Below are 26,212 nucleotides of genomic sequence, written 5' to 3'. Positions count from 1 at the left end.
CACCCCTCTACCTCCCTATGGTAAAACCAGGTAGGCTCCGCCTCTGAGCTTTCTCATTGGTCTATCTACATTAACCATTTCCATCCCCCTGCACAAACATAATCACAAGGAATGGGCAAACGCCACACCCAAACTCTTAACGGACAGCACTGGCACTAATTGTGCCCCCGCAAGAGATGGGAGTTGCCCCCCCAATCCCATATCATCCCAAAGGGAAGACCCTCAAAGAACTAGAGGGACAGAGGTAGGGGGAGATCTATGTGGCTGTAATGTGTGTTGTGAATCCCATGTACCTTCTGAGAGGGGAAATCAGAAATCCCTGCACTAATTTTGCCGGAAACAAGCCAGTGATAGCTGGTAGCACTGGACCCATGACGAATTCGGAACAATTTGTCCTAAAAACCTTATTCAAGAGGAGTTCAAATCAGGAGGGATTTATTTGATTTTTTTATTTCCATAACTGATATATAAAACAATGCAGCAAACCAACCCCTTTAATTTATTTAGGTTTTCTCTCTCTCCATGATTTCTTACTTGCAGAGTTGACTATCCTACTTAGAATCACAAGACTTGAAAACCAACAAGGACTTTCCCACTGAAAAGGACTGGCTGAAAAGGACTGGCTGTTGTATTCACATATGGACATGGCTGTGTTTAATATGAAAGGAGAAATTTGCTAGAGGATGCACATTTACAGCAAAACATATGTATGGGTCTGGTTTAGGGGACATTGCTATTGCATAAAAACATCTGTTTTTGCTCTGAGTAGACATGTGAGAGCTGGACCATAAAGAAGGCTGATCGCTGAAGAATTGATGCTTTTGAATTATGGTGCTGGAGGAGACTCTTGAGAGTCCCATAGACTGCAAGAAGATCAAACCTATCCATTCTTAAGGAAATCAGCCCTGAGTGCTCACTGGAAGGACAGATCCTGAAGCTGAGGCTCCAATACTTTGGCCACCTCATGAGAAGAGAAGACTCCCTGGAAAAGACACTGATGTTGGGAAAGATGGAGGACACAAGGAGAAGGGGACGACAGAGGACGAGATGGTTGGACAGTGTTCTCGAAGCTACAAATATGAGTCTGACCAAACTGCGGGAGGCAGTGGAAGACAGAAGTGCCTGGCGTGCTCTGGTCCATGGGGTCACAAAGAGTCGGACACGACTAAACAACTAAACAACAACAAGACATGCTGCTCTCTTTTTGATTTGTGTTTTGTTTTGTTTTTTATATTTTATACCCTTCACACCATGGAACTGGAAGCATGATATGGAGACCAACATTTTGGCAAGAACCAGCAAAGAGTGTATTGATCACCCCACGCGTACATGCAAGCGGACTGATCCCACGTTTCCCAATCAATCTCTTATAACAGCAGGAATGCAAGATGCACGAGATCAATTCTTCAGTAAATAAAAGACAAACAGAAAACTTTTGCAAAAAATAAAAATAAAAACCCAACTCCATGGATTTATAAAACACAATTAACTGCAGGAAAGGGAAGGAAACATTGGATGGTCAACACTTGTCCTAAAAAAAGAAGACAGAAAAGAACCTTGGAGCTATATACAGAAACACAGCATCATTAAGCCCAGACACTGAGGTCCAGCTCTGAGGGCCTTCTGGTGGTTCCCTCACTGCAAGAAGTGAAGTAACAGGGAACCAGGCAGGGGGCCCTTCTCGGTAGCAGCACCTGCCCTGTAGAACACCCTCCCATCAGATAGCAAGGAAATAAACAACTATCTGACTTTTAGAAGACATCTGAAGGCAACCATGTTAATGTGCGATGTTTTATCGTGTTTTTAATATTCTGTTGGGAGCCACCTAGAGTGGCTGGGAAACCCAGCCAGATGGCCGGGGTATAAATAAAATATTATTATTATTATTATTATTATTATTATTATTATTATTATTATTTTTTCAGCTGAAGACAACTGAACCCTGATATGCTCCTACAGATGGAAACAACAGTAACAACTCCTGTATGACAACAAGCATGTGAAGGGAAAGGCTGTTGCGTTAGCCTGCAGATGCAGAGACATGGGGGACCAATTGAACATTTGAGCTCCCCAGCAGCTTAAATGGGCCAGTCCTCCAACACATACATCCCATGTGATTTCTGTACATCTCTTTCACCTCTGCTAGGGACTCCAATGAAAAACATTGGGGTTTGGGTCATAATGGAATTTTGATTGCTCCAGAGACGTGGACATGGAGCAATGGATCCAAACTACAAGAAAGAACATTCCACCTAAACATTAGGAAGAACTTCCTGACAGTAAGAGCTGTTCGACAGTGGAATTTGCTGCCAAGGAGTGTGGAGGAGTCTCCTTCTTTGGAGGTCTTTAAGCAGAGGCTTGACAACCATATGTCAGGAGTGCTCTGATGGTGGTTCCTGCTTGGCAGGGGGTTGGACTCGATGGCCCCTGTGGTCTCTTCCAACTCTATGATTCTATGATTCTATGAATTCGGTCTGTAACGGATCATCCATACATCCACTTGATATGAACTGGCCCTGAGATATGGCTTCCAAAAACAACAACAAGAACAGCCAAGTGAAGTGTGACAATGTTTGTCCCTAATGTAAGTGAAGAAAAACACAATGCTACCCACAGACAAGATGTGTGTGTGTGGTGGTGGGGAATTCACAGCTGTCAGTCCAATCAGCTTTGATTCATGGAAGGGTTAGAGGGAGCCATCTTGTCCTTTGCCTCAGATAGCAAAATGTCTTGGGCCAGCTCTGAGTGCCTCCAAAACTTCAGACATGGAAAAGGGATGTGCCCAATTTGATGCTCAAATGAAGAGACCATCAGGAAAAGCTGGAACAGAACAGAGTGAGTAGCTGCTAGGATATGGTAGGTAATGCCGGTTCCACAATACAGGTTAAAAGTTTTCACCGACAGTGTAGAGGCAACAACAGTACCAATTTTTCTAGCTCAGCAAGGCCTTTTATGTCCCTGGAAGAATTTCTCATGCGAAAATCTGAAATATCATGAATGTGTTTGAATTACATGTGAACTTTCCTTTAAGAGAGAGAGAGAGAGAGAAAGAAAGAGAGAAGGCCAAGGTAGCCAACAAAAACGACTATGCAAACATCATTTTTAAAAAAATACAAAAGTGTACAAATGCAATTAAGAACACTAAGGGCACAATAATTAAAAAGAAGAAAAAAGCAAGCAAGCACAGAAATGCAGGCACCGTTGAGTAAATTCCTCCAGCGTAGCATAATTCATTCAGCCACACAGAAGGGCAGTCATCTCCTCCTGGCTGCTCTGCTTCCTGCCACTGATTCCCTCTATTCCAAATGCGTGTCAGAATGACACTTAAGTGTAAAGGGCTTTGTATCATCTTCTGCATATGGGGAAATTGCCATTCTAAATTAAACAAGCAATTACAGGTGTTCTGAACATCTGTGTTTATTACCTTTCCTCTCGAAATTAAGCCATTACCTTGCAATAAGCATCTCACGCTTCCCCTAAGAGCCTAATCTTAGGTCACCTGGTAAACCGATTGGCGATACGCACAAGTAACGAAAAGCTGTGCCTTCAGTGTAGTGGGTTCAGATCTATGGAACTCTCTCCCATTAGAAGTCAGATAGGCTCTGTCCCTCCTAAATGTCAGGTGCCAAGTTAAAACAATTCCACGAATTTCAGGGGCTCTTTTCACCATGACATGGTTCTGATGTTTCTATTGTTTTCATCTGTGTTTTAAATTTTGTATACTGCATGGTGTGTGGGAGTGTGTGTGTTAGCCACTTGGAGGCATACAGTGAAACGTGGGATACAAATTATTTAAATGAATAAATTTAAGTTAAAAGGAATTGTGTTCTGGAAAAGTGTGCAGCTGTGCAACCTAATCTGCATGTCTGTGTCCAAGCTAAGTATGATCTGTTAGATGTGGACTGGAGAGGCTCACTGGCAGAGGAAGAGGGGTGCAGGGGGAGTGCGGCCCACACCCGGTTGCCATCCCTGGGGGGGAGGGCGACATCACTGTGCCCCCCGGATGCTCACCAAGTGGGCGGCAGAAGGCTAGGGACACTCACTGTGCGGGCAGCTAGCCCCGCCCCTGCGCCGCTCTGAGTGCCAGAGCAGGTAGCTCTGCCTCTGGAGAGGCTTACTCCAAAGATTGGAGCCAACCAAAATCCTCCTCCATCCTTATTCCAGACATCCAACAAAGCCCTGCACTGCTGTCATCACTGATTTAAAATGTGAGGAGGTTTTCCCTTTGCAGTTTAAAGGATTTATTTGGAGGCTTGCTCTCCTTCTGAGTTTCCTAAGGCACCTGGAAGTGCAAATTCAATAAACTAAACTAAATTTAGTTTAGTTCTGCTCCAGATTATTGGTTATATGGAAGAGTTAAATTCTAAACAGCAGGTCATAAACTAAAATCTAATTCGGCTAAGGAGGTCTATATTAATTGCCATTGAAGTACACAGATCCCAACCCTCAAGGGAAGAAGGCTCAGAGCCCGGAGATTCATAGTGAGATGATGATGAGTGGTCAGGGGGAGAAGAGGGAGATGACTGGAAGGAGGAGGTGTTGGAAGCTGAAGAGGTAACCAGGTTTAGTGAGCAGGAAGAGGCTGGGGCAGAGATAAGTCCAGAATCAGAGGCAGAAGCTGAAGCAAGAGAGGAGGGAGGCCAAGAGGCAAAGATGAGTCAGGCTGGTGAAGAAGCAAAGGTGTCTCTTCCTCCTTCTGCAAAAAAACCTCCCCTCCTCTGGTTGCCCAGCACCAGGAAAGGGATGAAGTGGGAGGAGCAAAGGCAAGCACACTGGCATAGTCTCAGATTTCTTGGGGGAAATCTGGGAAAGGAGGAGACTTAGGCAGCTGTGGGAAGATGGGGACCTTCAGTCTCCACAAATGCCTCATAGGGGCAAGACCTACCAAGAAGAGTTGCTGTGCTCATTAGGCCTGACAATCCTGAGGAGAATTTGTTTCTTCTAAGAAAGAGTTAACTTTATGTACTCTGTGTGATTTATTGCTGCATTACTCCTGACAATAATAATCTAAACAGAACTTATTTCTGATTAGATATGTCCAGGCTTGCACTATTACCTGACTTTTAACTGATTAATTAAGTGATTACATTTAAGTAAATTTGCATATCACAAAAAATTCAATATAGATTATTCTCATGAGATACTAAGGAAAGTGTGAAACTGATTATAATTTAATTAACAGAAGCTGCCATTCTTTGTTTGGATGAAAGATAATCTTTAGTGTTCTTTTCTTTAGTTATGGCTGTGAACACACCAGAATCAAAATAGCTTTGAAAATAAATTGTTGTGGTCTTAATTCTTAGTCTCACCAATTGCAGTTTTCCCTTACATTGACTTCCCCACTAATTAAGGCTGTGGCCCAATGGAAACTTTCTTGGGAGTAGTCCCCAATGAATTGAATGGGTCTTAATCTGAAGCAAATATGCATAGGATTGGGTTGCACAACTGTAATCTTAAGCATATTCACTGAGTAAATCCACTGAACTCAGTGGGTCTCCTCTGTGAGTAAATACTCTTATCATGAACCAGTGTAGTACAGTGGTTAGAGTGTCAGACTAGGACCTGGGGGAGAAAGGTTCAAATCCCCTACTTGCCTATGAAATTTACTGGGTGACCTAGGGCCACACCCTCCCTCACTTTCAGCCTAATCTGCCTCATGGGGTGGACTCTCCTTCCTTGGAGGTTTTTAAGCAGAGTTTGGGTGGCCAACTATCATGGATGCTTTTGTGGAGTTGGCAAAGCTGACGGGGAAGATTAGGAATCGACATGAAGAAAAATACCAAAAGGACTGGAGCAAATTTATTTATTATTTGAAAGAAAATTGTACCCACATGAAAACGTTTGTAGCGTTAACGTGAAATGTTTTGTAATGAGAAATTAAGATGCTGATTTAATTTAAATATTTACAAATAAGAATGTGATTTCTTAAGGCTAATATATGATAAAGAAGTGATTATGGGAATGCGATAGATATGTTAAATGTGATAGGGATGTCAGAGAGATGGATTTGTTGGATTTGGAAGGATTTGACAATAGATTTGGGTGGCATGCGTATCTATGGTATGATAAAAAGCGAGTACATAGAGGGTTTGGAAACCACACCATAAGAGGCTCATTGATAGAAATCTGGGAAATATATAAAAATCTGTTGGAGGCAAAAACACCATAGTGGTTGTCACCATTGGAGGTATTATGTGTGAAAAAGACGAATATGAGTGGGGAATGGGTAACATACAGAGAACTAATAAGGAAAATAGATGGTAAATGGACGTTGAAGCCATATGAAGAAGTGAAAAGATATGTGAATGACTGGCTGCACTATTACCAAATTAATGAAATGTTTAGAAAAGAGCTTAAGTTAAATGGTTTTGCGGAGAAAGAGTCGAAATTCCAGAAAGAAATAATAAACAGTGACTATAAAATTTTGGCTAAAATGTACAAAATATTGTTAGAATGGCACACAAAAGATGAAGAGATAAAATCAGTTATGATTGACTGGGCGAAAGATTTTGGATATAACATATATATGGAGGATTGGGAGAAATTGTGGAGAGAAGGATTAAGATTTACTGCTTGTACAACTATAAAAGAAAATGTGATGAAAATGATGTATTGATGGTACTTAACACCAGTGAAATTAGCTAAGATGTACAAGGGATGTAACAAATGTTGGAAATGTAAAGATAAAGAAGGTACATTTTATCATATGTGGTGGGAATGTAAGAAAATTAAAAATTATTGGGAAATGATATATAATGAATTGAAGAAAATGTTTAAATATACATTTGTTAAGAAGCCAGAAGCATTCCTGCTAGGTATTGTGAGAAATGAGATAAACAAGAAAGATAGGAAATTATTTTTGTACGCAGTAACAGCAGCGAGAATATTGTTAGCCCAGAAATGGAAACAAGAAGAACTACCAACACTGGAAGAATGGAGAATGAAAATGATGGACTTTGCAGAACTGGATAGAATGACAGGAAGAATTAGGAATCGATGAGATCAGAGATTTATTGAAGAATGGGAAAAAATTTCAGAATATATGCATAATTTAAGTGAAAAACAAATAACGCTTGTAACGTTTAGCGAAGCTTTGTAAAAAAGAAAGTTAAAATTATGGACTGAAAGTAGATTTAATTTAAGAAGTAGATAAGAACTAAGAAATGTGTGGAAAATTGAGAAGGGAAGGAGTACCAGCCAAGTTGAGGGAAGTCAAAAAATGAGAGAATGGTTTTATAAATTGTTTGAATTGTATTAATTTGTTTTATTGGTAAACTGAATAAAAATTATATTTTCAGAAAGAGAGACGGAAGGAAGTCAAAGCTCATTCTGAGCAAATAACGTAAGTTGTGAATATGTGTATGGAATTAAGATGAAATATGGAAAAATCTATAAAAATTGTGATTTTAAAAAATCATGGATGCTTTAGTCGAGATTCCTGCGCTGCAGGGGGTCGTTTGGGTTGCCATACATCCGGAATTTCCCAGACATTGCCGGAAAATGGCACTTGGGAGCATTGTCCAGGTTGAAAATGCAGAAGTCTGGAAAAAATCCAGACATACTGTATGGCAACCCATGTCGGAAGTCAATTTTTTGGTGATTTCCCGAAAATAGCTCAAAACTAAAATAAGAAGAAGCTCAACAACCTTTTGAAATATGGCAACCCTAAGACCCTCAGGATCCCTTCTAATTCTATGATTCTATATTGGTGCTCTGGTTTGAGGAGCTGAGCTTAAATCCAATACTGGATGCAAAGGATACTCCACTTCCTTTTTGATTGCTCTATTTGCACTTTGAGTTTCAACCGAGTTCGTACTGGCAAAGTGTTCTCTGGGTTGTTCTCATAATTATGTAACGGGATGCCTGACAAACTATTATTATTATTTTATTTTTAAAAATGCAATTGGCTTGTTTCCTTTTTTTCAAAGAATGCACGCTCTATAGATTTTTCTCCATCTACGCCTGAAGTGAAGATCAATGCAAAGAAATAATTTAAATTCACAATCAGCTTTTGTGCTATAGCAGAATTATGTAACAAGCTTGTAATTGGCCAGTTGCCTTGTTTTGAGTGGGTGAGTAGAAATTGTTCTGCACTGACTGGAAGTGGCAGGACACTAGCTTGCTGAAACTGAAGACAGGATGGGGTTGAGTGTCCCCCATTAACAGCTGGTCCATCCCAGTTAGGGTGGGGCTAAGGCTGTTTCATCCCATTTCCATGTGGATTTTGGGGAGAAATCCTTAAGACAGCTGCATGGAAATGCAAACTGTTTTTTTTTTTTTAAGTAACTACAAGGCAGTCTGAGGGCTTCAGCACTGCGTCTGTTCTTCTGAAATGTATTTCTTCCTTTTAAATTTTTAAAAATAGACAATCTAGCTCCCCACAGAATGTTCTTGTCACCAAGAACTCTACGCTCTACGCGGGGCTGCCACTGAAGCTGTCCCAGAAACTCCAGCGGGTACAGAATGCTGCAGCGAGGCTCCTCACAGGGTCTCTGCCATGGGAGCATATTCACCCAGTGCTTTTCAAGCTGCACTGGCTCCCGGTTGAGTACAGGGTCAGATTTAAGGTGCTGCTTTTGACCTTTAAAGCCCTTCACGGCCTAGGACCCTCATACCTACGGGACCGCCTCTCCCGGTATGCCCCACGGAGAGCCTCAAGGTCCCTAAATAGCAACACCCTAGTGGTCCCTGGCCCTAAGGAAGTTAGATTAGCTTCAACCAGAGCCAGGGCCTTTTCAACACTGGCTCCGGCCTGGTGGAACGCTCTGCCTCATGAGACCAGGGCCCTGCAGGATCTGATTTCTTTCCACAGGGCCTGTAAGACAGAGTTGTTCCGCCTGGCCTTTGGCTTGGAGCCAATTTGATTCCCTCCCCCTCTTTCTTTTTTCTTTTCCTTTCTCCTTCTGCGATGAGGCTACATTTTAATATTTTAATGTTTCAATATTTTAATGTTGTATTTTAATGTTGCTTTTAAGTTGTATTCATTCAACTTGTTTTTATTATTGTTTGTTAGCTCCCCTTGGCTGGGGAGGGCGGGGTATAAATAAAAATTATTATTATTATTATTATTATTATTATTATTATTATTAACTTGATGGGACTTGATGACATTCCAGAAGTCTCAGGTGGAATCAGGGTCATCAATATTGGGGGCCCCAGGCAAGCCCCACCCCACATAATTGATCACAAGACATGGGTCACACACACACCATTTGAATGGCAATGCCCATCAACTTGGAGGTGGCACCCATGGGTTTAATTTTACGGGAGGGAGAGTTGGAGTCCAGCAATATCTGTCAGGCCACAGGTTCCTACCCCTGGCCTATACAATTGGTCCTGCCCTGTGATGGTTTAATTCACAAGCACCAGAGTGATGATGGTTTTTCCCAGGCAGCAATAGAACCTGTGCTGCTTGGTTATCCTGGGAAGGTTATCCTGGGAAGTCATTACATGCACAGCAACATGGCATTTTATTCCTGGGAAGTGGCTCTTTGTGGAGAGAGTTATGCACCTTCCCAGTTCCCCCAGATTTTTGAAGAGGTACACAACTCTGTTTAGATTTTCCCTGCAAGGCAAAAAGCCCTGGGATTCCCAAATGCATGCTGTATGATGTCAGAGGCCTAGTAAGCCCCACTGAGTTCAATGGGACTTATCCTAGATAAGTGCATAGGATTGCAACCTCCATCTCCAAAATCAGCGAGGAGATCAGGCCAAGGTTGGTGCAAAAGCAGTTAAATTTATGCTTGCATTCTTGCATACCCAGCTTATATTTTCAGGTGTTGTATCTGGCAAGAACAATGTATTCAATTAAACTGTCTCCTAATAATTTCATATCTAGTTAAACTGGCTGAAAAACAATGCTCTCCATCATTTAAATTGTCTTCTGCTATTTCACATGGAGTAGCATTCGCCAGTCACACAGGTAGAGACTTCACAGCGCAATTTATCTTCATGGACGTACTGCTATAGAATTACTTCTTCTCCTCCAAAAGCCTGGTGCCTTAATAAAAGCTGTCCCTCTGGTGGATAAAATGTTTTATTGATAGTACAAGAGTGATCAACTGAATTTCCTTTGTTTTCTGATTTGTTTTGGAGAACCTTTCCTATCCACCTTCCCAAACATTTCCCCCCTTCTTTATATAAATTTGAGAGATTACTTCCAATTGAAGAGTTACAGCGTCCTTATTAAAGGCACCAATTACCTGCTCATGTCATATCTTCCAAGTTTGGGCACAAATAACACTATTAATATTCTGCACCAATTTCACATAATAAAGACTCTCCTCCCCAGAGGGGAGGGGAGTGGTTGTGGGCGGGAGCTCCAACCCCCGCCCACGCAGGGGCGTGAGCCCCTGCCCCTTCCTGCTCACCTGGCTGGCGCCTCACGCCCAGGGGGCGGCTCCCACCTGGAGCCGCCCCTAGCAGGGGCGTGCCTAGCCATCCTTTATCTTCAGGCGCCGGCCCCCCCTCAGCCTCTTTTCGACGTCGCCGCTCCAAGAGTCATCAGCTAGGAGTCATCACAGTCATCACAGGGAAGAGCCACGAGGTTTGGAGTTGGGGGGTCTGTGTGTGTGGAGGCTGCCTGCTTCCTGGCTTGCCTTTTAACTTTAGGAGGCTTGCGTGCGCTCATTGCTTTACTGCTTTTAAAAATCCAGGTTTGCCTTGCTGTGTCCTCTTTTTTCCATGTAAAAATCTATATTTAACATTCCATTTCCCCCCTCTCCTGGTGCTTGATTTGTTTGTGTGGTCTAAGTGCAAATTACCTTTCTTAAGCTGCAGCTTGTTCCCTTGCCCAGCACATGCCCCCGGTGAGGTCTGAGTGTGAGTGTGGCTCCATCTTTCTTTCTCCCTTGTCTCCTCGCTTGTCTTCCCTGCCTCTGCTTGGTAGCTGTGCGTTTTATTTTAATTTTTTGCCAGGGTGCTTGTACATTTCCCCTCTATTGCCCTTGCCTGTCCAATTGTGTGGCTGGTCTGGGTGACTGCATGGTGCTGATAATGCCAAGGTTGCAAGTTTGATCCCTGTATGGGACAGCTGAATATTTCTGCATTGCCTGGGTTGGACTAGATGATCCTCAGGGTTCCTTTTCCTGTTCCTCTCTAATTTTAAGTTGTGTGTGTGTGTGCTTGCAGCGTGTGTTTGTGCCTGCCATTTATTGATTTATTACTCTTCTAGCGTGGGTTTAATTTACCCTGCCATCCCTTCCATTGGTACCACTTAAATCGGGAGCCCCCTGTAAATTATAAAGGCTTGGGAAAGACTGTGCGCTTAAACCTCACCCCTCTTGGTTTCTCTAAGCCACCCCCCCCCCTTCGCTTGATGCTTGGGGGATAGAAATAAGGCAGAGCTTGGGGTGGACAATTCAGGGTTTCTGATCAGGGAACCATTCCTCAGCACTGCACGTTCATACGTTTAGAACCTTTGAAGGTGTGCCTTTGCCTGGTTCTTGTCATTGGCTTCACTTGCCAGTACAGGCTCCCTAAAGAAAACCACTTTTAAACAACAACAACAACAACAACAACAAAGGTTACGGCTTATGGTACCTTAATGAAAAGTCCAGGTTAATACACCGTTTATATTTCCACTTTATTTTGGCTCACTGTAATGACAGCTATTTTTCCTTTTCTTCAAAAAGATTTTCCTTGCCCGGCATGTTCATTTTACACCCCCCCTCCCTCCCAACTCTCCCCCCCCTTTCCTTCTCCTTTGCTTCTTGCCTGAGTAATCACAGTTGCCAGACAGGTTTTTCAACTGCTGGGGCAGGCTTGATTGCTCTCTGAGTGACCAGCATTTTGGGAGGCATTGTCTTTATGCACCTGGCAGTTCAGCAGCTCTAGTTGCATTGTCAGTTTAACTAACCAGCAATTTGACCAATTACAGTCTTTTGTCTGTTTAAGCACCCTTATTTCCCTCAACTGGTCTTGAGCCGACCTTGTGGGCAAAGATTTACTTTTCTTTGTTTGGCAAAGTTTCCTTTGTTTGATAAAGTTTCTCCAGCAGGGCTGCTGGTGTGGAATCTTACTGATTTCCTTTTCTCTTATTTTGGCTGCAGCTTCTGAGCATCTCCTTGTAAGCAGTTATTTTCAATTCTGTTTGATTACTTGGCATTGCTTTGCGCCTAGATTTGCCTATCATTTAAAAGGGGCAACTTAAGAGCCTGGATAGCTCAACTGGTTGGAGCATAATGCTGATAATGCCAAGGTTGCTGGTTATTGTTCATTTTGTCAGCATTTACGCGGAGCAATTGATAATAGTAATTCCTACTCATAGCTATAAATCCGTTGGCTATTAATTGAGATACTATTGATTAATAGTTAATTCATCAACCGTGCTCCGAACTTTATTGATGCACAATAATTGTTTACTAACATTTATTTACAGTCAAGTTATTAATTGATTGGTGATATTAATACTAATTAAAAATAACAACAACAATAATAAAATAAAATAATAAATAAAATAAATTTGAAAAATAAATAATAATAATAATAATAAATAATTATAAATAATAATTATAATTATAAATAATCATAAATAATAATAATAAATAATTAATAATAATAATAATAATAATAATAATAAATATTTAATAAATAAATAAATGAAAATTAAATTTAAAATAAAATAAAGTAATTAGTGACAAAATCAATAGTAGGCGCATTTTACTATTGCACAGAGCAGCTCATGGCGCCCAAGAGGAAGCGCACGGGTGCAGCACCAGCACACACTGCTGCTGGCGACCGTCATAATAATAAACCCAAACCCATTTCGCATTTCCTCAATGCTTTCAGATCATTCATTGTTGACTATGAGCAGTGCTTTCTCTTAGCTATTCTTTAGTTCTATTTGCCTTGCGTTTCTTACTTCCTTGTTTCGCAAACCAGTTCCAGCCTTTAAACAACCCAGGTGCAGGCCCAAGCCCTCAGTCAGGAACGGCGGCTGTGCAAACTAGGTCTCGGGCTTGCTCGGTGACGACTGACTTTCAGAACCGCATCGGGGCGCCTGCGTGGAGGCTGCCGGCCCGTATCAATAACCCGGAGGCTTCCAGTTCTTCTAGTTCTTTGCAGAATAAGCAGCCCAGGGTCTAGCTTCCAGAATCAGGCACTTCATCAGCCGGTGATGACGAGTCAGAATGGCTTACGCCCTTTATGTCGAGAAGAAGCCATCAGAGGTGTATCGCACTGGAAAGCTGGACCTTAGAAGGATTTAAAACGTAAGGTGTGCGGGTAATTCAATAAAGGGCAATGCCAAAGGCAGTCTTGTAAGTACCTGCACGAGTGTGAGAGATGTGCAGGGGCTCACCCAGCCACAGTGTGTTACAAAGGGAATCGGCTCTTTCGGGGCGGTCGGGGCTTTCACCACTCTAGTTCCAGACGAACCCCCGCAGCAGGGAACCATCGATAAAGTCCTTCTGGGTCTAGCATTTTCTCAAATTCAGCTTTCTCCTCTCCTCAACCACTTGTCTATCCATCTGGACGGAAGTGCAGCATCCTATCTTTGGAAGGGTTTCTCAGAGGGTTTTAGAATCCTAGTAGTTGGCTCCTTAACCACGTAGGACTCTACTAATCAGAAGTCAGTAAGGGAAAGGACGCTTGCCCCGCCCCAAGGGTAGCTAGCCCCACCCCACCATGTGTGCCACTTTGGGTGCCAGAGCAGCTAGCTCTGCCTCTGGAGTCACACTATGGCATACACTATGGGATGAACCCAACAGGGCCGCCACTTAGCCCCTCCTTGGTCTCCAGACAGAGGCACCCCTTCCCAGACCCACTCCCCTTTTGAGATTATTAGGCAACCAAATGTATCATTCCATAACACCTCATACAGGAATTATTTTTTCTTGGGGAACCTGCCTTTTCTCCCAGATCAACTACAAGAGCAAGACCACAGCTTTAACAAAATGACAGCCCAAACAGGAAGACACATGGGAGCAATGGTACTGCTTTGAAGTGTTCCAGATCCATTCCCTGTTCTCCCAATGAGCAGGGCAGCTGTGGGCAAAATTGCAAAGAAGTACAATAATGATTTAGTCCTCAGTCCTAGAATCTAGTAAGCCTTTAAGCCCAACAGTCGGAATCGCATAATTTCAGTCCGTTAACCATATTAGGGAACATGTATAGTTAGTAAACAAATTGCTAGTTTTGTGAGAAATAACACTGAAGTGGATAACGCTTTGGCTAAGAGCTCACCTTTGGCAATCTTCTAGAACATGTTGCATATGTAGCAGTTATTTCTAGCTAGAGTGAAACTGAAACCTGACATTTACAGTATCAAAAAAAAAACAAAAAACAAAAACAACAAAAACAACAAAACCAACAGCAGCAACAACAACAACAACAAAAACCCTTCCCAAATCTGCATAGATCGCCCTTGGGCATCGTGCCGAAGAAGAATCCCAGGGAATTTCGGCTCATTCACAATTTATCCTATCCGAAGGGCGGCTTAGTAAGTGATGCCATTCCACCAGAGTTATGCTCGGTGAAGTATGCCACCTTCGATCACGCGGTTAAATTGATCAGGAGTTTTGGTCAAGGGGCCCTTTTGGCGAAGTGTGATATTGAATCGGCTTTCCGCCTTTTGCCAGTGCATATTTCAAGGTAAATATTATGTGGATAAGGCCATGCCAATGGGCTGCTCTGTAGCCTGTTCGGCTTTCAAAACATTTAGCACCTTTTTGGATTAGGCCTTAAGATTTAAAACAAATTCCATTGGGGTTACGCACTATTTGGACGACTTTCTCTTCGTGGGGAGGTCCGGCTCCGGGGAATGCGCCTCACTGCTGGAGGCCTTTTCGGCCTTGGCGCAGGACCTGGGCATTCCCCTCGCAGCGGAGAAAACCGAGGGCCCTGCTACTTGCCTCACGTACGACTTTCTCTTTGTGGGGAGGCCCGACACCGGGGAATGTGCCTCTCTATTGGACGCCTTTGCAGCCTTGGCGCAGGACTTGTGTGTTCCTCTCGCAGCGGAGAAAACAGAGGGACCCACTATTTGCCTCACGTATCTGGGCATCGAGTTAGATACCATCGCTCAATCCTCCCGCTTACCTAGGGAAAAAATTGACAGCCTTAGGGAAATAATCCGGGCCACCCTTCTGCTAAAAAAGATTACCCTTAGGCAGACCCAGTCCATATTAGGTCATTTTAACCTCGCTTGCAGGGTGATCTCCCCGGGACGCCCCTTCTGCACCCGCTTGGCCAGGCTGTCAGTAGGCCTCAATCATCCGCACCACAGGGTTAGACTCCCGAAATCGGTCAAGGAAGACCTGGAGGTTAGGGGGACCTTCTTAGATAATTATAATGGAGTCTCGCTATGACAGGATATTCTTAACTTCAGATTTTCAGGTCCAATCGGATGCGGCAGGGTCGCTAGGTTTTGGTGTGTACTTTAGGGGGCGATGGTGTGCTCAGCGGTGGCCAGCAGGATGGCAGGGTGAGGCTATCACGTGAGACCTGACTTTTCTCGAGTTTTTTCCGATAGTGGTCGCGGTGCACATCTGGACAAAGGAGTTTCAAAATCATCGGGTATGCTTCAGAACCGACAACCAGGCGGTGGTGAAAATCTTAGAAAGGCAGTCATCTCGATCTACGAGGGTAGCGGCCCTCCTGCGGTCATTCGTGCTCCGGTGCCTCGAGTATAACATAATCTTTTCGGCCAAATTCGTACCCGGTATCAATAATAATATTGTGGATGCTTTGTCTCGCTTTCAGATGCCTCGCTTCCGGTCGCTTGCACCTGGAGCACAACTGTTGCCCGAACCCTTTCCGGAGCACCTGTGGAACGTTGGAGACGCAAAATGATTAAGGGAGTATTAGCGTCTGTCGCACCCTCCACCCTCAGGTCTTACAAGAAGGCCTGGTGCGATTTCCTGGGCTTCAGGATGGGGTTATCCGGTACCGGCCCTAGTGTGCCACCGTCTACCGACGACGTCCTAAGATACCTTTCCCACCTTGATGATCTGGGTCGGGCCCCAAAAACCCTTAAGATTCACGTAGCTGCCATTAGCTTCTCCACCAAAGCCACGTTTTCGTCTGACCCATGCAGTGACTTCCTAGTTCGCCGAGCCATAGAGGGATGGAGTAGGCTGCAACCTCCAAGGGCCAGGGGCCGTAAGCCTATATCGTATGGCTTACTTTCTCAGATCCGTTTAAAGCTGAGGTCCATCTGCTGGTCCAAGTATGAGGCCCGCATGAGTCCTCCGCCTGCGCCCTCCCGGTCCCGGTCCACTTCTGGTCCACAAGGATGGATCTCCTCTGTTAAGACACCAGTTTTCAAGGGTGCTCCGCAAGGCCATTGAAGCTTGCGGTTTTTACCCTCAAGGGATTACGTGGCGCATTCGTTCAGGATCGGCGCCACCACAACAGCCGCGTGCTTGGGCCACCAGCTGATAGGATTAAGGAGATGGGCCGTTGGAAGTCTAATGCTTATAAAACTTACATACGTTAAATCGTGTCTACTTCCAGACCCCCCCTTACCCTTCTTTTCTCTTCTTCATTTCATAGTTGCTGTCAGGAAGAACGTGTGGATTTGCGGCCACAGTATTGTCCATTGGGCCCACAAGAGGGCCATCAGCCGGGGCCTCACTCCCAATCTGGGCTTACATCCGGGAGTACGCGTATATTGGTTCGCCAGAAGAGGCATGCTCTGGCAGGAGCTTATGCCTTTGCTGAGGGCAAAAGTGGCTGCATTCGGCCCTCCCGACATTCTGATCATTCACTTGGGAGAGAATGATCTTGTGAGCAGGAAAAGTGTGGACTTATCTTGGGCCATAAGGAATGATATGGACGAAATTGCGGCCTTGTGCCCCGGAACAATGGTGTTTTGGTCCTCCCTCCTGAAAAGAACTGTTTGGCGTGGTGCGCAGAGCTGTATGGCCATTGAAAGAACCAGGAAAGTCATGAACCGGGCCGTGTCCCGCTGGGTGCGCTTTTGTATGGCCAAGTTATCAGTCATGACCGCATCCGGATTGGCAATGGGGCCTTATACCGGGATGACGGGGTTCACCTCACGGACAAAGGGAATGACTTATGGTTGGACAGCGTTATCAGGAGTGTTAGGGATTGGTTGCGGCTTTGAAGGTATTGGCGGCGAGCCTTTTTCGGCTCGGGTGGCGGTTAGGCATTGGATTTGGGTGTTATGCTGTGTGGGAAGGCTAGGTGTGGCCATCGCCTACGCCTTCGATTTGGGTATTCCGTTAAAGGAATCTGGCGGTCGTGTATTCTGTCCGATGCCTGCTTGGCTGGAGGCCATGGCACGACCCCCGGTGACATCATGGGTGAGCCTATAGTTGGATAGGCATCAACTGGCTCCATCTACTGGTGGTTCAACCCCTCTGCTGTGGTCATCCAATGCCTAAGCCAATACCTTTTCATTGCAGTAACCAATAAAAGTTGTGGCCTTTTCCTTGCCCATAAACCTTATACCACGTGTCCTTGTGTGTTTATTTCCACCTCACGGGGGGGTTGGGGTCCTCGAACCACAAAGACTCTCCTCCCCAGAGGGGAGGGGAGTGGTTGTGGGCGGGAGCTCCAACCCCCGCCCACGCAGGGGCGTGAGCCCCTGCCCCTTCCTGCTCACCTGGCTGGCGCCTCACGCCCAGGGGGCGGCTCCCACCTGGAGCCGCCCCTAGCAGGGGCGTGCCTAGCCATCCTTTATCTTCAGGCGCCGGCCCCCCCTCAGCCTCTTTTCGACGTCGCCGCTCCAAGAGTCACCCACCCTCCACTCCCTTTAGCTCAGGGTTTAGTTCTTTCTCTGGCCTTGCTATGGACCTTAGGTTGGTCGCCCGGTTGTCTGGGGGCCTGGTAGGAGTTTTTCCTGTTGGCATTAGGCCTTTGGGTTTTTTCGCCTACCTCGTAGCAACCGTCACAACTTTTGTGGTATTGGTGGGTAGGTTAGGCATTGGATTTGGGTGTTATGCTGTGTGGGAAGGCTAGGTGTGGCCATCGCCTACGCCTTCGATTTGGGTATTCCGTTAAAGGAATCTGGCGGTCGTGTATTCTGTCCGATGCCTGCTTGGCTGGAGGCCATGGCACGACCCCCGGTGACATCATGGGTGAGCCTATAGTTGGATAGGCATCAACTGGCTCCATCTACTGGTGGTTCAACCCCTCTGCTGTGGTCATCCAATGCCTAAGCCAATACCTTTTCATTGCAGTAACCAATAAAAGTTGTGGCCTTTTCCTTGCCCATAAACCTTATACCACGTGTCCTTGTGTGTTTATTTCCACCTCACGGGGGGGTTGGGGTCCTCGAACCACAAATGGCCTTTCTTTGATATTTCTCAGCAGGATAGTTTTCCATTACCACATTGGATTTATTTATGGATATTCTCAAAAATCTGCATAAACACACAATGAATACCCAACTACAGAAGTTACAAACACACACACATGCTGGTCTAGATCTGTCTTTCAGGATTTTCAAAATCAAAAATCCTTAAAGCTGCAATCCTGACTCCACTAAACTGGGACTAAGTCCCATTGAACTTACTTTTGAGTAAACATGGTTAGGATTGCTTTAAGGAATTCCTACAGAAACCCCACCTCATTTGCATAATCACAGCAAATGTGCTTTTAAATTTTAAAGTAATTTAATTTTCTTTTCCCCCCCATTTTTAAACATTTACAAGAAAATCTTCATGCTCTGTTCCGTCTTCTAACTGCATTCATTTATTTATTTTGGGGGGTATATCAGTCACCTTTACATATTTAAAATGTGTGCTCAAGATGCTTCACAGATGTAATAAATAAATAAAGATAAAATTCTAAAGAGTATCAACAAATACATTTTTAGGCATACACTTAAAATTTTAGGTGTCTACCTAAAAAATTGTATACTTTTAAAATGGTAATGATACACCAGCAGATAACAACGACTATGTTGGCAGATGGATGAGCCCAGATGCTTCGAGAAGGAAGAAGTACATCTGCATCTTCTTCACATCAGGGCAAGGCCAACCTTTTGCCCTCCAGATGTTTGCTGAACTACAACTCCCATGATCCCTGTCCTTGGCCATGCCAGTTGGGGCTGATGTGAGTTGGAAATGACTAATGGTTCTTCAACATCCTGGAAAAAGTGACAAGTGGGGTACTGCAAGGTTCTGTCCAGGGCTCTTTGTTATTCAACGTCTTCTTAAAAGACTTGGACGAAGAAATTGAGAGGATGCTCATCAAATTTGCAGATGACACCAAACTTGGAGGGCTGGAAGACAGAATCGGGACCTATTGGAGAACTGGTTCTAAACTAACAGCATGAATTTTAATAGGGACAAATGTAAGGTTCTGCACTTGGGCAGGAAGAACCAGCTGCACAAACAGAAGATGGGGGACAGCTGGCTTGGCAGCAGTACATGTGAAAAGGATCTAGGGGTCTTAGTAGACCACAAGCTCAGCATGAGTCAACAGTGTGATGTAGCAGCAAAAAAGCTAATGCTATTCTAGGTTGCATCAACAGAAGTATAGTGTCCAGCTCAAGGGAAGTAATAGTACCACTCTATTCTGGCTTGGTCAGACCACACTTGGAATACTGCGTCTAATTCTGGGCACCACAATTTAAGAAGGATGTTGACAAGCTGGAACGTGTGCAGAGGAGGGCAACCAAGATGATCAAGGATCTGGAAAGTAAGCCTTATGAGGAGCAGTTGAAGGAGCTGGGTATGTTTAGCCTGGATAAGAGGAGGAGTTGAGACAATGATAGCCATCTTCAACTATCTAAAAGGCTGTGTCACATGGAAGATGGAGCAAGCTTGGACTAGATGATCCTTGGGTCCCTTCCACCTCTACAATTCTATGATTCTATGAAGGACACCTGGAGCACCACAAGTAAGCAAATCCTGCTCCACACCTTTGAATCATGTGTTGCAGACTCAGTTAAACGCAAAAAAAAATTACATTTTCAAATATGTGGCAGGGGGCTGGTGTCTCATGATGCCTGGGGAATCTAGAACTCCTTAATACAAGATAAAAAAATTGCACCCCAGTAATTCCATTCCACAAGTGTTTTCTCTGTCTCCTCTTCACCCCAAAAGCAACAAATAAATTAACATTCAGAGTGAAAATCACCAAGAGACACTTCTAAGGTTTCAGTTTTAAGCTCCTTGCATGTCACTACTGATCTGCAGAACAAACTGGAAAGTTGAGCCGGTGTAATGAATCCAGAATCAAAGTAAAATGCAGACCTGCTTCTAGAACCTAGCAGCAACATGCAGACCTTAATATATGTGTTGGTGTAAGGGAAACTCAAGTTATTTCTGGATTCCTGTTTCTCTATAGTACTCAAATTAGAATTTGCACATTGGCCATTGTAGCAAGGGGCTCATAAGCTTTCCCCAAATTAAGAAAAGTTGGTCACTTACCCATCATTAAAAAAAGAGGAGCTGCATCTCTCAAAAAGAGTTCAAAGAAGGGGCTCAGATTTGCATACTTATTTGCATTGGCTAAAGTTGCATAAAAATGCAATTACCATAGTGCAAATAGAAATGCAATGCATCACACCACAGTATGGAGGCCCAGCTGAGATGTGCGCTTGCTTAAGCCTCTTGTCTTGGGTAGTTCTCTGGATGAAGGTTGACTCTCACGAATGTACAGTGGTACCTCGGGTTACATACGCTTCAGGTTACATATGCTTCAGGTTACAGACTTCGCTAACTCAGAAATAGTAATTCAGGTTAAGAACTTTGCTTCAGGTTGTGCGGCAGCAGCGGGAAGCCCCATTAGCTAAAGTGGCGCTTCAGGTTAAGAAAAGTTTCAGGTTAAGAACGGACCTCCGGAACGAATTAAGTACTTAACCCGAGGTACCACTGTACTATTAAAATAGGAGTCGTGTGGCAGACCTGTTCTCCCAGGGAGTCTGGATCTTAATTTACTGTTCTCCCCCCTTCAGGATTGACACGCAAGGAGAGATTTGGGGACACTTGGGGACAGTCACAATCTCCTAGCAAAGGGCAGATTTTACTCCCTTTTGATGAAAACATCACATACCACCCCAAAATTGTTCTTCACTATGAACCAAACCCCTCAAAAAAAAAACACCAAAAAAAAAAAGCACCAACATTGCAGTACTGCTTACACTTGGATCCCTCAAACTGGTTCAGGGCTTTGAAGAGTGTAATTGACCCTTCTAACTTTGAACTTTTCCTTAGTTTTTACTATATGAAAAATATACAAATTATTAAAATACGAGCTTCTGTTGAAATATATTTACTTGTGCCTCTGGACCTGTAATTAATTGTAAACTTTTGCAGTTGGAAAAGATTGCTAAATAATGCATTTACAGAGCTTAAAAAACTGAGATATCTGTTATTGACCTAGTTTGCTAGCTGTAATTACACAGTAAGGAAAGATTTACGTGAGCAAAAATAATGTTATTAAAGTGACTCTGTTTAGAAGAGAAAAAAAGGAATTATGCCCCAAGCTTAATGACTGCTGCCATGACAATGAAGGAACCCAACTTGACAAAACCTTTACTCACATGAATTGTTTTTAGTCACATGTTAGCTTCACCTCACTTTTCACTGGATTGAGTGCCGTAAGTCAGAATTTGCCTCAACGTTCAGTTCTAACCACAGGAAATGCTAAAAACTATCCTATCCACAGTTTGTGCCACACAATGTTGGAATTGGTCTTTTAGTGTGGTGGTTCCTATCCTTTACAACTTCCTCAGACACCTTTTCTATTGGGCTTTTGGCACCTGTGGAAGACACGCCTTTTCAGCAAGTCCTTCATGGGAAGCAATTCATAAATGAAACAAACAAATAAGAACTGTAATAATGATTTTTTTCAAATGTGGTTCATTTATGATCTTTTCCTCCTATGTCCTTTGAAGGTCAGATGTATGGCTATTGTTGAAAGAGCTTTTTCTGTGGTGGCCCCTAAGCATTTGAACTCACACCCTAGGCATGTTCGCCTGACACCATCTTTATTCTTTCTAAAGGGCCAAGCAAAGTCTGCCCTGTTCTCTTGTGCTTTTCATGGAATTATCGGTACCTCTCTCTTCTCAAATCCTCTTCAGAGGGAATGGTATTTCGTGGTATTTAAGATCCTTCACTGAGAGCACTTAGATGTCACAGAAAACATAGTGAATGGTTTACTGTGTATGCACCATCATATGAATGGGGAAGGAATTCAATTCACCTTTTAATGTGAACCTGCCTGATTCACATTTCCGGGGGGGGGGGGGGAGTGAACCACAAAGCAGCTATCCTTTGAAATTTGCACGGCTCTGATGGTTCTCCAAACGAAAATTGTGTACAAAATGGGGGGAAGCGTATGTATCTATGAGTGAAGTTAACATACAAAAAAATGCATGGTGCAATTAGGCAAAAGTATTTGCAAAAATAAGTATAGTAAGCAGGATTGCATAGAAGAATGTGTGTAATTAGGGGGTTGCCTGTACAAGCAGCTATAGGTAAAGGTAAAGGGACCCCTGACCATTAGGTCCAGTCGTGACTGACTCTGGGGTTGCAGCGCTCATCTCGCTTTATTGGCCGAGGGAGCCGGCGTACAGCTTCCGAGTCATGTGGCCAGCATGACTAAGCCACTTCTGGCGAACCAGAGCAGCGCACGGAAATGCCGTTTACCTTTCCGCCGGAGCAATACCTATTTATCTACTTGCACTTTGACGTGCTTTCGAACTGCTAGGTTGGCAGGAGCAGGGACCGAGCAACGGGAGCTCACCCCGTCGCGGGGATTCGAACTGCCGACCTTCTGATCGGCAAGTCCTAGGCTCTGTGGTTTAACCCACTGCGAAACCCGCGTCCCTGACAAGCAGCTGTATTTCCCCCCATCTCGGTTTAGGACTAAGGGCCAAGCACATTTGCTATTTGATCACTCCAGGAACTGGTAGTGACTTGTACATGGGAATGGACCGTCTCAGATGGAACTTCAGTATCACCTCTCCCAACCATGTTTTTTCAATGTTGCACCAACACCAGAGGTGTCTGTGCAACCCTAGATTCCTTGAGTACCACAGCATGTCCTCTTTCTTGGAATACTGTGTACAGTTCTGGCCATCTCACCAAATAGGGGAGAGCAGAGCTGGAGAAAGTTCAGAAAGGGGCGACCAATGTGACCAAAGGGTTGGAGCAAATGCCTTATGAGGAAAGGTGAAAACATTTGGAGCTTCTTAGTTTCAAAGAAAAGTGAGGGAGAGCATGATAGCAGTGTATAAAGCTGGGCATGGTATAGAAAAAGTAGATAAGTAGTTTTCTCCCGCCTACACTAGGACTTGGGGTCAATCCAGTGAAGCTGAAGATCTCTCTTCACATAGCGATTAATAATAATAATAATAATAATAATAAATAGTTAAACTATGGAATTCACTTCTGCCTGCTATAGTACAGTGGTACCTCGGGTTACATACTCTTCAGGTTACAGACTCCGCTAACCCAGAAATAGTGCTTCAGGTTAAGAACTTTGCTTCAGGATGAGAACAGAAATCGTGCTCCGGCGGCGCGGCGGCAGCGGGAGGCCCCATTAGCTAAAGTGGTGCTTCAGGTTAAGAACAGTTTCAGGTTAAGAACGGACCTCCGGAACAAATTAAGTACTTAACCCGAGGTACCACTGTAATGGCCACTGACTTTAAAAGGGGTTCAACAAATTCATAACAGATAAGACTATCAGTGGCTACTAGCCAGGATGACTATGTTCACTCTGCACTGTTGGGATCAATATGTCTCTGAATATCAGTTGCTCTGAATCAGTGTGAGGAGAGTGCTGTTAACCTCATGTTGTGCTTGCATAGGCATCCAGTTGGTGACTGTGAGAACAGGATCCTGGAAAAGAAGATCCAGCAGAGATCTTCAGATATATTGCCTCCCTGGACATTCGCTGCAGAACCTTCTGTGCTAAATCCTCGACTGCGTACACCCCATACCTTCAAAGCACATGACTTTCCCCAAGGAATCTTGGGAACTTTGATGAAGGGTGCTGGGAACTAGAGCTCTGTGAGGAGTAAACTATAGTTTCCAGGATTCTTTGATGGAAGCCGTGTACTTTAACTGCATGATGTGTTACAGAGCACCAATCGCTCCAGCTTTTGCTTGTGTTCTAGGAAGCTGCCTTGTAGCAGGTCACCTTATTAGTGCATCTAAGACAGTGTCATTAGACTTCTGGCAGTGGCTCTCCAAGGTCTATGGGAGAGGCAGAGATCTTTCTCATTATCCACTACCCATTTCTGTAAACTTGAGAGGATGGGAACTGAATTGCGGACCTTCTGCATCCACAACAAGTATAAATGGCACCTCCCCCAAGTCTACTTGCTGTACCTTCCCATATAACCTCCTTTTAATCCATTTGTACTTCTCCTAGGGCCCTTGTATTTACGGTTTAGGGCCCTTGTATTTACGGGATCGCCTCTCCTGGTGTGCCCCGCAGAGGACCTTAAGGCCCATGAATAATCATAGCTTAGAGGTCCCGGGCCCTATGGAAGTTAGATTATCCGCCACCAGGGCCAGGGCCTTCTCAGTGATGGCTCCGACCTGGTGGAATGCTCTGTCCCATGAGACTGCTGGATTTAACCTCCTTCCGCAGGGCCTATAAGACAGAGCTATTCCTCCTGGCTTTCAATATGAATTTAGCCTGATCTTTTATTCTCCTTCCTTCCCTCCCCCTCCCCTTTTTATGAAGATTACCCGCTCTGGGATCCCACAGCTAATTCTCCCCCGGCCTCCTTGCTGGCCCAAATAGGACTAATTTAGCCAGCTAGCCCTGGTGATCACCTAATGTTTATTGGATGGATTTCCCCCTAAATTGATTTTAGAACTTTGAATTTATTGCTATTCACGCTTTTATACTGTATTTTATGCTGTTTTTTGTTGTATCACAATTAAGTGTTTTAAATTTGTTGTTAGCCACCCTGAGCCCGGTTTTCTGAGCCGGGAAGGGTGGGGTATAAATAAAAAAAAAAATATTTATTATTTATTTACACCATTCTGCTCTGTCCCTTATTTCTCCTGCTCTAATACCTTCTGACCCTCTTCCCCAGTCTGTAACCACACCATGTCATCATCTGGGTCACTGTTTGACTTGTACGTTTGAACACTTCCAGATTCTGCAAGGCACAACCAGTCAGGGATGTAGCGTGGGGGGGGGGGCAGGGGATGTAGCCCCTGGCACACAATTTTGTGAACCAGGCACACCCATTCAGGGATCCCTGTTCCACCCTGCCTGCTGCTGGTTGCCAAGGTTGTCTTGCCACCCTGTGCCACCCTGCCTGCCAAGGTTGTCTTGCCACCATGTCCCCGGCCCCCTTGCTGAATGGCCGCCCTGTGTGGGCGGGCAGGCAAGCAGCGCAGAGCAGCCCCACAAACCCTCCATGGTGTCATCGCTGAGTGCTGGGCTGGCACAGCCGGTTTTGTTCACCCTCCTCACCCTGCCCCCTGTCCTGCCCAGTACATGTGCATGCATGCGCACATGCCCCGGGTGCCAGCAAAGGCCGCAACACCACCGCAACCATTCTCTTACGAAACACCTCTATGTTGTCTTTATTACTCATGCACTGACTGTCCAAACAAAGGAGTTTCGCTTCATGTCTTTCTCCTTCATGCTCACACTGTGATTCTTCAGGACAATACATACATAATGTCCTATCAATATTTCAGGTATTCCAACTTTTGCCTGACTTGTCCAGCCAATCAAAAATATATTGATGTCCGGAAATTATAAGAACAAAATGCTACTACAACAGGCATCCATCGGTGTGAATGATATATTTTTACCTCAAGGGAACCTTCAGCTCGATCAAAAAGAAACCTACTTGGTTTCAATGAGTCTGAGTTTGTCGTAAGTTTGCTTAAGATTCCAGTCCTAAAGAGGAAAATCCCACTGTTTCTACAATCTGGTGACCCGCTGCCTCCTTCACACACCCCATCAGTCCTCAGAGCTGTCATTTGAATGGGCTACTGTGAATAGTTGCTAATGTTAGATTGCTTTTGTAGCTTAGGGATGTTTTGTTGTTTCAGTGTGTTGTCACTTGCTGTACACTTGCTACCTCCAAGCATATGATCATGTAGGGAGAAATATTGCATTTACTAAAAGTTCACAAACACACTTTGCAGTGATTTCCTCCACAGGAGTGAGAGCACAAAGTACTGCCGCAATCGTGGAAATTGCTGCAACGGGGGACTAGTGTACCGATGGCTCACGCAATACTTTTTCCATGCAATTACAGTTGCACATGTAGCCTGCAGTAATTGTGCTGAGAAAATGGCTGTGGAAATTGTTT

At 44.3% G+C, this 26,212-nt stretch overlaps 1 protein-coding gene across 3 annotated transcripts in view; it reads right to left on the bottom strand.

The window, feature by feature from the left end:
• TUNAR (transmembrane neural differentiation associated intracellular calcium regulator) overlaps window positions 1-26,212 on the bottom strand; it is a 72,050-nt gene that overhangs the window by 33,737 nt on the left and 12,101 nt on the right. The window lies entirely within an intron of this gene.

The sequence above is a fragment of the Podarcis tiliguerta genome, assembly GCF_965153285.1.
Source record: "Podarcis tiliguerta genome assembly, chromosome: 1".
NCBI lineage: Eukaryota > Metazoa > Chordata > Lepidosauria > Squamata > Lacertidae > Podarcis > Podarcis tiliguerta.
Note: the sequence above shows the minus strand (reverse complement) of the source record. Positions and strands in the feature narration are given on the sequence as shown.